Below are 13,952 nucleotides of genomic sequence, written 5' to 3'. Positions count from 1 at the left end.
ATTCCTCGAGGATCACTTGCTTGCATAACTTACTTTAGAAATTCTTCCATGTTCAAGTATTTAGTTCTTTCTGTGCTGTGTGCCTATTGTATTTTGTGAATTCCTGTTTACCAAGGTAAATATCTGTCCACATGTCTCATTCCTTCACTAAACTAAGAAATCACTGTAAAGAAAAATGTGTTAGTCTGTTTTCACACTGGTGATAGAGACACACCCAAGAATGGGCAATTTACAAAAGAAAGAGGTTTATTGGACTTACAGTTCCACGTGGCTGGAGAGGCCTCACAATCATGGCGGAAGGTGAAAGGCACGTCTCACATGGTAGCAGACGAGAGAAGAGAGCTTGCGCAGGGAAACTCCCCTTTTTAAAACTATCAGATCTCATGAGACTTATTCGCTATGATGAGAACAGCATGGGAAAGACCTGTACCCATGATTCAATTACCTCCTACTGGGTCCCTCCCACAACAGGTGGGAATTTAAGATGAGATTTGAGTGGGGACACAACCAAATTATATCAAAAAATAATTTATTAATTACCTTGTATGATTCTTTTTCCTATTCCTGGGATTTAGCACTGTTCCTAAAATGACTTATAAAAATGTTTCATGTGTATTTATGTATAAGTATCACACACTAACAGATTGCCCCACTGGAGCACCCAATTTGTGTTTGTTTAATCCATGAAAACAATTAGTTCCTGGCCATGGAGTTTATGCTCCTCCCATAATTTTATGCCAGTTTTTCAGCCTTGTACATTTCCTCTTTTACCCATCACCTCAATTATTATTTTTTACAGGTGGAGTCTCACTATGATGCCCAGGCTGTACTTGAACTTCTAGGCTCAACTGATCTTCCCACCTGAACCTCTGAGTAGCTGAGACTACTGGGGTGTGCCACCGTGCCTGGCTTCTCCTCTCACCTTTAGCTCAATAAGTCTTCTTGGAGTCCTCTCCTTACTCAAGCAGTGCTCAAGCCACCACTAGGTCATACTTTACATATCTTAGGGTGGCACTGTATTTGAGGGTTCACATTTAAATGTGCCAAATGCATGCAAAGCCTGGTTTACATTTAGGAGCTTTATAATTTTTTTGGCTTAAGCTCCGGTGTATCTGGTCTATCTGAAAAATAGACTTCTTTTTTTATTGAAAATAGACTTATTCTTTTATTGAAAAAATATATTTCAATAATTTCTGTCATTTTTAATTCCAAGAGGAACCATCACCCAGTTGAAACTGTGAACCTCTCTCACAAAGTCTAAGTGGCCCTTGATTTAAGCTATAGGCACCAGTCTCCACATAATCTACTCATAAGCATCGTGGTGTGGAAATTGGCTATGTCTGCCTTCTCCAAATCATTCAATAGAGTTTCAGCTTTTCTCAGGCATTCTGCATATTTATAAAAGTTTAGCTCGATGCAGTATTCCAATAAGACCACCAGTTGTATGCCTTTCAAAGGATGTCACCTTCTGAAGGCGTTCCACATGGCTATAATCTTATTACCTCCGATTGAAGTAGTCACAGACCAAACTAAATGGTGAGTAGAGATTGGTTATAGGGATTCTCTTTTCCCATCAGAGTCAGAGTAAGTGACTGCCCTCTCCCTTGTGGTGTGTATCAGTTCTGACTTGATTGGTGAAGCCACTCCTACAGATTTCAAACTCTGTGCCAGGGTAGGAAAACACAGGTTGGCTTCACTTCATCCTCAGTCTCCTATCTTCTTTTAAGTAACCATGAGATATATTTAGGAACTGCTGGTTTCTGAGCTAATACCCATGAGGCACCAAGGCAAAAAGAAAAAAGAAAAAAAAAGGCAAGTTAAACACACTAAAACTGCTGGCCATCAGCTAATCATTCATTGCACATGTAAATTTCACTTGTTTTTTTTTTGTTTTTTTTTTGCATTTGCTGGCACTATTTTCACTTTTATATCCTAAATTTGTGTGGTAAGAGTTCCTTTTAAAGCATAAGGCAAAGTAGCATAGGGTGGAAAGTAATGGATTTTAGAGAAAAGTAGACATGGTTTTTCAAACTAGCTCTATTATTTGTTACATCAAGAATCCCAGAGAAGTTTCTTCTCTAATCTTCCTCAAAGTTCTTATGTGTATGTTAAGGGTAATGATTCCTATCTTACAGTATTAATGAGAATTTGCTGAAGATTCATTCATTCCACAAATGTTTATGTGCCCCTACAGGAACTGGACCAAGGGAAGAGGACACAGAAGGTAAAAGGAAGCAAGACCAGCATGTTCTCCCACTCTAGGGCTCCTACCAAGAGGTTTTGATAAGAAATCACATTTGTTCCCAATGACATTAAAGAAAAAGTGAAGCATCCTGTAGGGATGCATAGCATGACATCTACATAGACTGGGGTCATAGAAGGAAATTGTCACCACATGCAAGTTCAAGGGAAATGTTCGGCCTCCAGGGTAGGCAATCCTTGATTTTTAACTCTTCACCTGTTGCTAGACATTTTGACTGAGTGTGGAATAATAAGTAGTAGATAGCTAGACAGAGAAGCTTTTGGGAGAGAGCAGGAAGGAAGAGAATACAGCGTGAGAAAAGACCTGAAACACTCAAGAAAGCCCAGCAGGGCTATATGGTAAACAGCAGGGGATAGACTTGACCTGAATGCCAGAGGTGTGATATGTTCTCAATTAATGAAAACTATATTCATCATTCAAAAACTGTGTGTTACTTGACTTCTAGAAAGTAGGCAGTGTTCTGGTTAGTAAGTGGTTTGGAACTGATTAAAAAAAATTTTTTTTTTCCTAGAAGATATCTAGCAGAGCCTTCCTGCTGAAGGTAAAACCTATTAAGTATAATATATATATGTGTATGTGTGTGTATATATAGAGAGAGAGAGAGAAAGAGAGAGAGCCTGAAATCAGATTGTCATGTTTATAGACATACATATATATGTGTATACAGTATATGTGTTACATATATGTGTTACAATATTAATGAGAATTCACCGAAGATTCATTCATTCCACAAATCTGATTGTCCTCAAACAAACGGTAGCTTTCTTTTTTTGTTTTACTTTTTAGTATTGGCCAACGTCTCCCCTCTCCCCATGGGACACTTGACTCCAATTGTCATTATAAGATGTTAGACCTACTCTCTCTCCAAGACAGGAAAATGCCAGTCACCATGGGCAGGAGCTTTTGGCAGCTTTGCAGCCTTTAAATGCCTCATTTTGAATAAGTAAGGCACTTTCTGGAAAGATTTAAAACCATGTTCTATAAGTTGCAATTAGTGGCTTCCCACAAATTGCATATCACTCCAGCAAGTGAGGCCTCTCCAGAGTGCTTTGCTAACTGGCTTACAAGAGTGTATGTTATTGTTCTTTAGGGAGAAAATAGTTTCTCTTTTCCTTTTATACCCACTCACTTAGATAGGTATGTACTGCAGCGGACTCTAGCTGTGTGTTTACAAGGCGCCCAACTAGGGATTAACAAAAGTAACATGGCATGTCACCTTTCAAAGATATTTTATTTTCTTGGTGGGAATGTTTTTCCATTTCATTTTCAGTATGTAGGTGACTCCTAACCTACACTAGTTTATTCCCTTACATTGAGTAAATAAAGACGCCTGATAGTGAAGAAAACATATTTACAGCCATTAAATACGACATCGTTGCCAGTGCTGAGCCAAACTGATTTGGGTTCAGACAATAAAAGCAAAGATAGCAAGGAAATATGAGAAGCTGATTGTTGTGGTGGCAAAAACTTTCAATTGCACCTATGCAGTGAATTCATACCTTTGAATTAGGGGAAATTTTGTCAAAGCCTTTTTGCCTTTGCTAAACAGGTTTTGGGAAGACTTTAAGAGAAAAAGTGTTTAGCAAAGGCGAAGTGTGGTTTGATCATTTTAGGAAGATAGCTAGTTGATGTGACATCAGCATTCAGGTGGGAGCTGAGAGTATTTTGATAGGCAACCTCCAAACAGAAGCTGCCCTACTGGTCACCGTCAACTAGGAATCAATTCAGGCATAATGCAAGGGTGTAGGAATAATGACATTTATTGTTTTTTAAAACAACAGACATAATAGATTTAGAAGCCTTGGCCGCTCCCCAGCATTTGGATGTAGACAAATCACTGGAGTGCTTTACGCTTCAATTTCCCTGTCTTTGAAATGAAGGAATTAGAAAATCTTTAGTATCTTTTCTAGTCATAAGACTGCAAATTACATTAATTCAAATCCCAAATTATTCTCTAATTCTGTCTTCAGAATACCATTCACCTTCTGGACCTTAGCGTCCTATATCCTAGAATAACAACAATAAGTTGTGTCTTATAACATTTTTAAATTAATTTAGATAATATATGTGAAAAGCTCTAGCAAAGGGCCAGACACATAGTAAATATCTCAATACATTTCTAGGAGCCTTGTTGATAATGGCTTGATTGAAAAGAAAAAAAAGTTAAGGGAATGATTGGGGGATTTTCCAGTCAAGGATTTCTGTACAGATGTGCCTTGACTTATGATGGGTTTGTGTACCAATAAAGTTGAAAATATCTTAAGTCAAAAATGCATTTAATACACCTCATCTGCCACACATCATAGCTTAGCCTAGACTACCTCAAACATGCTCAGAACATTTCCAATAGCCTACAGTTGAGCAGAATCACTTGGCAACGCAGTGCACTTTAGAGCATTGGTTGTTTACCCCTGAGATGGCGCGGCTGACCGGAAGCTGTGCTCACCGCCGCTGCCAGGCATTGAGAGAGAGTTATAGTACTCATATCATTAGCCTGGGAAAGGATCAAAATTAAAAATTTGAAATGTGGTTTCTACTGAATGCCTATCACTTTCCTGCCATTGTAAAGTTGAAAAATTGTACCACAGTATGCCAGGAACCATCTGCATTTTAAATAATTTTGCTTGAAAACAGATTCTGGGTACCAGGCAGACCCTTACCTAAGGAAATATTTTTTCATTACTAACATTTGAACAGGTTAGCAGAGGTGAGAGATCTGAATACAGAAGTGGGATCAACATTAAAAACAGCCTTGGAGGACATCCAGCAGCCCACGCAAGTGGCAGAATGCTCATGGACAAGCCAAGTTTGTAGGGAAACTCCAATTGGACAGACAGGAATTGACTTCCAGATTTGACAGGTGTGGAATCTGTGGACATGATATCATTGGTTTAGAGGGTTTATGCTCCATTTACCCTTACAGAGGAACCCAGGAAAGAGCATAGTGTGAGGGGAAGGTCATGGGATTAAGGTAAGACATTGTGGCAGAGAATCAAAAAATGTGCACTCTTCCTTTCACAGTGTGGAGCATGTACAGGAACGATGCTGCTCACCCAGGACTTATGCTTTTCACCTTTGTGCTCCTCACATATGGCCACGTGCCCGCTACCCCCCACCCCCAAATGGCATGTGTGCAGAGTGATATGCGCCACTTCTGGGCTGGATATTTGCACTGTGGTTACCTTCTGCCCCTGTTCCCTGAATCAGCTGCTGAATGCAGCTCTGCCCAGGCCTTAGGAAAAGGTGAAGCCTCAACTGGCAGGGGCCCAAGTTCCCCATATCCAGGAAGCTGTCCCTGAACCAGAAATACCCATGTTGTACTCTGACATGAACGAGAAATGGATTTATATTATATTAAGCAACAGAAATGTTCAGATATATTAGTTATCCCAGCAGGAAGGATGTATTGATAATAGCAACATGGATGGAGCTCAAAACATCACATTTGATGAAAAAAGAGACTTACGTAAAAAAATTATAGACTATATTATCACATTCAAATGAAGTTCAAGAACAAGCAAAAGTTGTGGGAAAATATCAGAAAACTTGCTTCCGCTGGAGGCGTAGGATGGGATTTGACTGGGAAGAGGCCTAGGGGAACATGCTGGAATGATATTAATATTCTATTTCTTGATGGAGGTTTGGGTTCCACAGGTGTATGCATTTGCAAAAGTTAGCAAATGTAGAGGTAAGGTTTGTGTTCTTCCTTGTACAATACATTTTACACCAAAGGAAAGACTGTAAACAAATATTGAACTGTAGTTAATGATATGTGTGGAGAAAAACTTAAGGAAAAGACTTATTAATGCCTCAAGTTTACTAAAAAAAAAGCATTGAAAATAAGATTAAACATGTATTTATGGATAAACTACTGAAACTGAGAGATATTAACAGTAATAGTCAAAATCTTCACCATAAGAATGAAATCGAAAGGGATTTGAACGCAGGTCTGTTTCACTGTAAATCCTTGTTCCTGTGCTCTCTCATGTCTGCATTGGAATTCATGGGCAGAAAATTTAAATGATCTGAATCACTATGAGAAGAAAGATACATGAAAAAAAAAATGAGAGGTTAGATTTCCAAAGATAAGCCAGGTAAATATCATGGAGAGTTGCAACAATGTACTGCTAATGAACTCTAATACTTAGAGCTAATGTTGAGTTTTCTGAGGGTTGTGACATTCATACATGACTAATTAACCTACACAGCAAATCCATTTCACTTGCTGCCATGACACAGCCAATCAAGACTGGCTCACTGTTTGCTCATTTGGAAAATGATGAGGATTCCCATTTAGACTTAATTACACTACAAAGATTGACAATTATCTTCTCTATAGAAGCATCAGATGCTTCAATATTAAACTGAACTTGTGCCTATAATTATGTCCATAATTTGTCTAGCGGAAAATGTAACCCAGTCATTACCGAGATCTAATGCCTGTAATTAGATATGGAAAAAAAATACCAAATAGGAAAAGTGGGTTGTTGGGATGTTAGGACCATTACAATGTGAGAATCTGTATGAAGCTATTAGTGGGAACTCAGTAGCAACCAACATCTCTTGAATTGCTGCCCTCTATTAAAAATAATTAGGAACTGTAAGAGAGAGGGGAAAATGATGGCTGAGTAAAACCATAGTACAATTGCTTTTCCAGTACTTCACTGCAATCATTAAAAATCCCATAGGCACCTCAGATTCAACACATTTGAAACTGACTCATTAGCCACCTTTGCCCCACTATAGCTACTTTCTCATGTGTTTGCTGTCTTAGACAATTGCAAAGCATTGTAGAATCATCTGCAACAACTATTGTCTCACTCCTTTCTCCTAATCAAACCTCCGTGATTCTAATTATTAATGGTTTCCAAGTGTGTTGCTCCTCTCCATGCTGTGACTCTTCCACTGTCTGCCTTCATCATCCTTGTATGGTCAATTTCAAGAGCATGTATAAGAATGGTGCTGCGTCTGCATGTTCTCACTCATAAGTGGGAGTTGAACAATGAGTACACATGGACACAGGGAGGGGAACATCACACACTGGGGCCTGTCAGGGGGTTGGGAGCAAGGGGAGGGAGAGCATTAGAAAAAATACCTAATGCATGCGGGGCTTAAAACCTAGATGACGGGTTGATGGGTACAGCAAACCACTATGGCACATGTATACCTAACTAACAAGCCTGCACGTTCTGCACGTGTATCCCAGAACTTAAAGTATAATAATAATAATAGAAGAATGGTGCTGCTTTCCTCAAGTCCTTCCACTATGTCACTTATCTTCTGAATTTCTCCCAGTGTGATCATCTCTAATCACAAATCTCATTATGCCACTCTGCCATGCAGAAGAGTTGAGAGTGTCCACCTCTTTCCTAACAGCATTTGGCAGAACACAGCAAGTATGTTTTGTTTTTCATTGAATTCTGTGCCAGCTTCATGCTGGCCTGCCCCAGTCTGTAATTTAGGCTAGCTCCATTATATGGTTTACTGATTATGTAATGTGACATGCTCATTATTTCAGTTATCTCTTGCAGGACAACTGGCTACCCCAAAATTTAATAGCTAAAAGCAATCATTTTTATTTTGCTAATGATTTTTGGGGGTAAAATGTAGAAATGGCTCCAAAGGGGGGTCATTTCTGATTGATATTGCATCAGCTGGGGTGGAAGAATCTTCTGCAAAATAGCTTCTTTACTCACACATGGTGCCTTAGAGCTTCTTGACCTCTCTCTCTCTCTTCATGTGGCTTCTCATCCTCCACGCTTTCTTCACTTGGCTTACCTTCTTGCAGCAAGAGTATCTAAAAGAAGTCTCGCTTTTTACATGGAAGCTAGATTCCAAGAGTCAGGCAGTAGAAGCTGCCCAGCTAGTTAAAGGCTATAAGAGAAAAAGGCATGGCAACACTTCTACCATAGTCTATTAGTGAAAGCAGTTCCAGAGACCCTCAGATTTAAGAGCACAGAGAAATAGACCCCACATCTAGATGGGAAAATGTCCAGGTCACGTTGAAGAAGAGCACATAGGGCAAGAGACACTGTTGCACCCGTATTTGCAAAAGTAAATCTATATGCATGCTATTTCATTCTTCTAAAATGCTGGATGGCTGTAGCTTTCAATGCTAATCGCTCTGTCTAGCCTACTCAAATGCACTTCGGAACAATTGCTCAACTTTGCATATTCTCTATGCAACCTCTCTCCAAAATACCCCTACAGTACTTAATGTCATCTCTTTAATGTTAGAGTGGAACATCATGTCTATTTACTGACATATTTATCTCTCCCACTAGAATATAAGGATAAGCTTATGTCTTATTTACTTTAGAATACAGTTTGTATAACACAGATGCTGGTATATAGTAGATATTAAATACACGTTCTATTGATCACAAGCCTAATAAAAGGAATAAATAAATTGTCCTATTCATACATGTATTATCTATGCCTGGTGTACTTCCTGGAACAACTTTAGTACCTGGTGATTATCAGTTTCCTAGATGGCCCCCAATAATCTCCACCTCCTGTATTCACACTCTTTGTAGTTCCTTCCTGCATTGTGCCAAGGTTGGTCAATGTGACCAACAGGGTATAGTAGAAAGGATGGTATTATGCTATAAAAGACATTCAATTTTTATCTCTTTCTCTCTCATAATTCATCCTGATAGAAACCAGCTGCCTTGTTGCAAGCAGTCCTACGGAGCGGCCCACATGGTGAGAAACTGAGGCCTCCTGCCAACGGCCAGATGAGGGAGGTTGCAACAAGATCCTCCAGTCCCAGCTAAGCCTTCAGGAGACTGTACCCCAGGCAACAGCTTGAGTAAAACCTCACAAGAGGTCCAGAGCTAGAGCCACCCAGCTAAGCTGCTCCCAGATTTCTGACTCTCAGAAACCATGTGAGATAATAAATGCTTGTTGTTTTAAGCTGCTAAATTTTGAGGTAGTTTTTTATACAGCAGGAGCTAACTATTTTATTTACTAATACATATTCGTGAATGCCATCCAACATAGAAAGAATGAAGTGGTTCCATTCTTCTTCTTGGATTTTGAGCTAAAGTATTTTGTTGTTACTAGGATAGACACCTGGGTGGTAATTGCTATTTCAAGCTGGACACCTGGGCTTTTTCTCCAACACAAAGAACCTCTCAGTTACTACCAGAGAAAGTAATGATCTCACTTCTTGGAGTAAGTATTTGTGCTAATTAGCAGCATGACGAAATATAGCATGTCAAGCAAAAAACTATTTGTACTTAATCTTCCAACACATTCTCTTATAGAGAGGACATGATGCCAGATAAATAAACATTAAACTACTGTATACTATCAGACCTTGCAAAGTAGCCTTACTTCGCTAGCTTTTATTTCAATCCCTAGTTACTAAACTGATAAGATTTCTGATTATTTTGGTTGAAAGAAAAATCCCTCCTTTTGTCTCAACAAAATTAGAACATGAAAGAAAAAATAAATATATGAAATGACCTAGAGAAGGTATTATTTATATTTGTTTCTAAGAAATTCAGCAGGGGATTTTTAAAATGCCAGATTAGTAATTTTATAATCTTTTGTATTCAAATATACTTCCATGAAATGTTTGCATTTAAAATAATAGGGAAAATTCTATAAATTACAGACATAACCAAACATCACATTCAGGACTTAAGTAATTCTTTAGTTGGCACTAATCTTTTCAGCCATTCAGCTACTCATCAAACATTTATAGAATGTCAACTGATAACTGGTCAACAGTTAGAATCTTGGAGTGCAAGAAATTCAAAGTGTAGATGTCCAGCATGAATATGGCTGTTTAATCAGAACTTTTTCTTTTCCTCCTAGAAGACATCTAAAAGATATATATAAACACAGTACATTGTGTTTAGTGAAACTAGGAGACAAATTTAGTTCTTAGACCTCAAATACATGCACTTGCCATGGAATTGATAAAAATTGTGACCAAGTATGTTTGATGCAAAGTTTAAAATCTCAAAGAATAATTAATTACTTCTATGAGGAACACTATGAAGCCAAAATGCAAGAATTCAGAGAAGAGATAATAAATTTAGCAGAAGGATATGAAAGGTGAACTGGCAAATTTCAGAGAAAAAATAAAAGGGAAAATAAAACCATTACAGAAATGAAGATATCGTTGAAAGGCACCAAGATAGGATAAACACAGAGAAAGTCACAGTAAAGGCACAGAAGATAGAAAGAAGAAATCAAACATAAAAAGGAAAATAAAAAGTCTAAAAGGTTTGGAAAGAAAATAATAAACTATACAATATAGACAAAGAATGTCTAACACGCATAATATTAAAGTCCTTGAAGAAAAAAGCCAAACTGAATAAGACTAACTCTTAAATATATAATTCAAAAATACTTCCTGCCACATAAATACTATGAACCTACATATTGAATAGACACAAAATACACCGGGGAGTAGTTAATAGTTAATACTAGAATATATAGTTGACATTGGTGGTTTTTTACAATAAAAGGAAGAATTTCTCTGGTAAACAAGGTGAAAGGTCAAGTCACACGTAAGAGGAAACAAAAATCAAACTGAGTTCAGATTTATCCTAAGCAATATTCATTGACAGAAAACTGGAACAAAATCTACAAAATCTTTAAGGAAAGAAAGTGTAAGACAAGGATTTTATATCAAGTTAAGCTTTCTTAGCTGGCAATTTTGAACATGGAATGTCCAGCAAGTATGTACCCATTATGCCTTCTTGATGAAATTAATAGAAAACAAAACTTCAATGAACCAAGGAATGACTGAGGAGATAAGAGCAAAAGGATTGGAGGTGGTTAATATATTCAATCCATTCTGATTGAGAAAGACTAAAAGAGAAGTGCATATGAGAGTGAGAAAGCATAATGCACACTTCCAATGCCTTGACAATGTGTAATAGAAATGATCCAACAACACAGATTGGGAAGAGAAGAAAGATTAGAGGTAAAGTAAGTTCACTGATTGCTTCATTAATCATAGCTGGGCTAGAAGTCATTTATTTATTACATGCTGATAGAGCATGTAATAGAAAAGTAAGTATATTTAGGTGTACAAAGTAAAACCAAAGAAAGATAAAATTATGGACTAAAATCTGGCGATAATAAACAGAAAATTTATTATTGCTTATAGCAAGACTAATAGTTGCTATCTAAAGAAACATTAATGTTAGCAAGATAATTGAATTCATCTGTATTTCATGATAAAATGAACAAAAAATAAGCAAAGGTATAGAATATCTAAATACCCTAATTTAAAAAGTACACCTGATTGATATTAATCATGCTTTGTATAATAAGAGAGAACATACCTTGCTGACAGATCACACTCAAAATCTGGTTGTGTATTAATTAAGTCACCAAGTAAACCACAATAAATTCTAAATAATAAATATGCAGACAGCATTATATTATTATAGTTCAATGACTATTAATTGTAATAAAAAACAAATAATCCACCACCTTGGAGATTGATAAATTATTTCTTAATGAATTCTTAGTACAAAGAAAATATAGTGTATAACCTCAGCTTATCCAGACAATTATAAAAATCAAAACAGAACATGGGATACAACTAAAATCAAAAGAAAACTCAAAAGTTTTGCTATTCTTATCTTTAAACACTAAGACTTAGTATCTGATGCAAGAAGTTAGAAAAAGACAGCAAGATGAACATAAGGAAGACAGAAAGGACAAAGATAAATTAAGAAATTAAAAAGTTAAAAATCAGTCTTAAAAAGAAGTAAAACTAGTCATCTGAAAGCCGATTTTTAATAGATTATCAACTAATCAAGACATAAGAAAAGAAAATGTAAACACATAAAATAAAAACATGGGGGAAGTAACAACAGAAGGAAGAGAAATTTAAAAAGTCACAAGAATGGTACTACTCAACTTTACGTAAATACGTCTGAAAATCTTAATGAAATGGAAAATTTTTAGGGAAATTACTAAAGCTTAGTCCAGAGGGACTATAAAATATAAGTCCACTTTCTGTAGAAGGAACAAACAAAAGTTGTTAAAAAAAAAAAAAAAAAAAAAAGAACTGCCCTGGGGAAAGTATCACTAGGGGAATTATATCACCATTTAAAGAATAGATAATTACAATGTTATTTAAATTATTCTATAGTGAAGATGAACAGAAAAATTTTCCAGATATTTCATACGAAATAAGCATTTAATTTTACTAAAGCTTGATAAATGTTACATAGAAAACTACAGAGTGATATGGTTAGGCTTTGTGTCTCCACCCAAATCTCATCTTGAATCGTACCCAATCTCAAGTATTATCTTTATAGCAGTGTGAGAATAGACTAATAAGCAGGCCCTATCTTTTTTTAGGAATAATATCAGTATCATTTCACAGAATATCATAAAATATGTAATATCAACATATTTGTTTATTAACATTAATATTAATAAACAGATTCCTGTAGAGCATTTAAAAATAATACTTAATGATCAAGTAGAGATTATTCCAGAAATGTAATGAGAGTATGATAGTAAAATCAAGAATTCCCATCTGGTTTAAAGTTCTTTACTAAACTTTAACTTGTGGTTGTTATTGGCTAACCTTAATTCACTAATGACACTGTTCTTAGCATGTCACATCTGTTAATTCATTTTATTCTCAAAAACATTCATTTTCCCATTTTATTTTTATTTTATTTATTTTTTTTTTTTTGAGACGGAGTCTCGCTCTGTCGCCCAGGCTGGAGTGCAGTGGCGCGATCTCGGCTCACTGCAAGCTCCACCTCCCGGGTTCACGCCATTCTCCTGCCTCAGCCTCCCGAGTAGCTGGGACTACAGGCGCCCACAACCGCGCCCGGCTAATTTTTTTTTTTTTTTTTTTTTTTTTGTATTTTTAGTAGAGACGGGGTTTCACCGTGGTCTCGATCTCCTGACCTTGTGATCCGCCCGCCTCGGCCTCCCAAAGTGCTGGGATTACAGGCGTGAGCCACCGCGCCTGGCCCATTTTCCCATTTTATTCATGTAGAATGGAAGGCACAAAGAAGTCAAATTACTTGCCCAAAGTCACCCAGCTAGTAATTGCTGGCGTTGCAACTTGATCCCAAGTCTTCCTGCTCTGGAAACCATAATCTTATGAATTTCTTCACTTCTGTGGGACAAATAAATTAAAGATATTTTTTCCAACTTCCTAATGCTTATGTTACATACAGCACAATCAAACAGAAATGAGTTATCGGGTCAGTGCATAAGAGAAGCTGGTTATGTTTCTGAGGCACCTCAGAGACCATCTGTGGTCTCACTGGCGATGATTCGAGCAAATTGCTTAACACATGCATAGCCATAGTAAGTCCTCTGTAAGTTTTGACTATATCACGATTGTCATGGAAGGATGGAGCAGGATGGTGTCTGCCTGTTGTGGATGTGTACGCTTCTATGCATCATGCATGGTATCACAAGTTCATGAAAAGAAGCCTCAGAATCCCCGAGAAATAGCCAAAGATCTTTGAGCCAAAGATCTTTATTTCCCCATATTGAGTCTGATACTCTTTTTCATGGCTCAAAAGAATTCAGTCAGGGTGTTTAGAAAAATTAATTATTCTACTAAATAGATGGCAACTCCCCAATAAATGTGTTTTATAAGTACAAGTATGCATGCATTTTTTTTTTTTTTGCAAGATAAACATGTGCAATGTGAAAAAGTCAGAACCTCAGAATTATTAAG

This window comes from Macaca nemestrina, chromosome 7 (genome assembly GCF_043159975.1).
Source record: "Macaca nemestrina isolate mMacNem1 chromosome 7, mMacNem.hap1, whole genome shotgun sequence".
In the NCBI taxonomy this organism is placed as follows: Eukaryota; Metazoa; Chordata; class Mammalia; order Primates; family Cercopithecidae; genus Macaca; species Macaca nemestrina.
The sequence above is the reverse complement of the archived record's forward strand: the minus strand, read 5'-3'. Positions refer to the sequence as shown.